General features: G+C 42.3%; 1 pseudogene; it reads right to left on the bottom strand.

Annotated features, from left to right (window-relative positions):
- Window positions 1-1,077: 1,077 nt before the first annotated feature.
- On the bottom strand, window positions 1,078-1,826 carry LOC103739751 (annotated as a pseudogene).
- Between the last annotated feature and the right edge of the window lie 1,184 nt (window positions 1,827-3,010).

Here is a 3,010-nt window from a genome sequence, read left to right as displayed (position 1 = left end):
TCCATGAACCTTAGGTGTAGAGGTTCCATTGGAGACGTGTCACTCAGGGTTGGGCTAAGACACTTGTTCTAAGCTATTTTTTTCTAAGCTATTTTTAACCCCATTAACAAACATTTATCAACCATTAATGCCTGTCTCTGATCTAACATCCTTTCAACTACCAGGTAAAACCTTTAAAATATATTCTTTTTTAATTGCATATCCTTTATTATATGATCTGGGAAAAGATTTCATACACTTATAATCAGAATGAGTACTGAACCCATATGGTAGAGCCAAGCAACTGGAACTTGATTCATGAAACAGTAGAAGACATACTTGGACATGATCAAAGAGTATTTCACAGAAATAGGCAGAGGGAGCCTAACATACACAGCAGGAGATACTCCTGCCCCTTTGAGGTCAAGGAATTCATAATGTTTTGGTAAGAGATATGGCTTTTGTTTTCGGGGGGCCACATGTGGGACTATTTCAGCCACCACCACAAATCTCAGAAAACTTTTTGTGTGCTAGTATATAAAGTAAATGTAACACATAAACTTGACTCAGGATTGAGCCCAGTCTTCAAAGGTCAGCACCTCCACGGTCAGTGAGAAAATTGTTTTATATTTTTAATCATCATGCAGGTTACATTCCTCTTCCTCAAGAATGACTACATCCCCAAGTTTCTCTACTGCAAAGAGTTTAGGACAGACTTCAGGAACAAAATTGGACACTGGCTTCTCCTTGGTCATTCCACAGCATGGTTCCTCCCTGGCATTTTCCCAAGCAAGATCTTAGTAAATAAATCATTAAGAAAAACTCTAATTATTACCTCTCAACTCCTAGGTAAGTGGAACCTTCCCTGGACCTGGACCAAGAACTTACACCCAGAGGTACCATCCTGACTAGATTCTATGAGGAGAGGGGTTTCAAGGAATAAAACACTAAAATGAAAATGGGAGCCACTGATGCCCATCTGTAGCTACAAATTAAGATCCTAAAGATGCAGTCATTGTGATAGGTGCTGAGGAAAGGTGCAGGAGGTAGGAAGAGTCAGGGAAGGGAATCCTAGGGCAATAGCCTGCCTGCTCACCTTCACTTCTTCACCTTGTCCTGAGCAACCACAGCGTCCATGGCTTTGCAGGCATTCTCTTTATCTCCCAAGAACTGTGTGGGCTTGATGGGCTTCAAGTTCTTGTTCAGTTCATAAACGGTAGGAATATCAACTGGTAGTTTCAGTTTCATGATGACCTCTTCAGAGAGACCCTCTATATGCCTGAGGATACCCGGAAGGTTGTTGTAAAGGGTCACAATCAGAACCCATTTCCCCTTCTTGGTCTAGAGGACAATCTCTCCCTTGCAGCAGGGCAGTGCTCTAGCATTTGTGTCCTTCTGACTCTCTCAGCTGACCCTCAGTAATGTCTGTGTACATGCATCCTTCCTGATGTTGCTGTAGAAGGGATCAGGCCCCATCGAAGGTGGTAGGGCATCACAGCACCTCCAGATCTTTGCCTGTACCTCACCATGCTTGCCAGCAGTTTTTTCTTGTATTGAGGCCAGTCCTACCTCCCACAGTGCTGCTCATTGAAGTACCAGATCCTCACTGCTGGCAGCTACATCTGGTCAATGGCATTCAGTACTGTCCACAGGGTCTGGATTACTCTCTTCTGCACTGAGGTGAAGCAGATGTCACATTTGTATCCAGCATCTCACAGCAACTGCTGTGGCTTCACCTCCTCATGGCCTGCTGGGTTCAGGCTGGCATTGTACCAGCAGCTGAAGTAGTTCTCCAGGTTCCTGGTGCTCTCATGATGCCAGATCAGTACCAGCTTATAAGCGGCCATGGCCACTGGCTGGGAATACAGTGGCAAGTCCAGAATGTGTTCTTAATAGATCACTAACTTCCATCAAACCAAAACTAAGAATGTCATCATAGAGTATCTGTGATGTACTAGAGAGACTTCTCCACCTTACTGTAACCCACCTCTCTGATGTCCCCACCAGTATCTTCAGTGAATGCCTTGATTTATGACTTTCTTTTATTCTGTGGTTATAAACGTTCATGTACCTGCTTCAGTGTTGGAAAACATCATTCAGGGTAACCTGAATTCATGTTCCTGAGACGTAATTATAAATAGAAATAAAATGTCACAGAAATAACTCTAAATGAAGAAAAGTTTGAGATTGTAGTTCTTGACTTCCTAATCTCTTGATTGTTTTCTCATGTTATTTTTCTTCAATCATATCCTTCTTTCTCTGTTATCAGTTTCCCTTTTATGTTTAGCAAGATCTACTTCCATTCACTCTGTAGATCTACTTCCATTCACTCTGTAAAATTGCCTGTGATAGAGTAAAATTCATAGTAGGCAAACAAAAAGCAGAAGGAAGGTTGGGGGATGGCCCAGTCAACAGAAGACTTCTACACAAGCATGAGGACCTGAGTTCAATCCTCAGAACCGACATAAAACCCAGGTACACTTGGCAAGGCAGCAAACATCTGTAATCCCCGTGCTGGAATGGTAGACGGAAGGATCCTTCAGCTTGCCAGTCAGCACTTGTAGCCAAGTTGGTAAGCTCTATGCTCAGTGGCAAACCCTGTCTCAAACAACTGGGTGGTTATTGATCGGGGAAAATACCTGATGTCAACCTCTGGCCTCCACATACATGCACACAGACACACATCCCTCCCCACATACAAAAGTAATCTTCCTAATAAGTAGCTACAGTGATTATATTAGTAAGAGAGAAAATAAAATAAATGAAAGAGAGAGAGAGAGAGAGAGAGAGAAAAAAAAGTCTTAAAAAACTGAAGCCTTAAGCCAAAAATTCCCCTTCATGGATTCTTGGAAACCCAGAGCTTATCCAATACATATATTTCTTGTCATGTGTGAATGGCAGAGATGAAAACCATATGATGTTACAGTTGGAAGGGAATTTGGATAGTTCCTGGTTCAAAACTACCTGTGCCATTTTAGAAAGGAAGACAATAAACGGCAAAGACATTAACCAATTTGCCCAACATTCCTGA

Source organism: Nannospalax galili, unplaced genomic scaffold (assembly GCF_000622305.1).
Source record: "Nannospalax galili isolate Female #2095 unplaced genomic scaffold, S.galili_v1.0 scaffold379, whole genome shotgun sequence".
In the NCBI taxonomy this organism is placed as follows: domain Eukaryota; kingdom Metazoa; phylum Chordata; class Mammalia; order Rodentia; family Spalacidae; genus Nannospalax; species Nannospalax galili.
The sequence above is the reverse complement of the archived record's forward strand: the minus strand, read 5'-3'. Positions and strand labels throughout refer to the sequence as shown.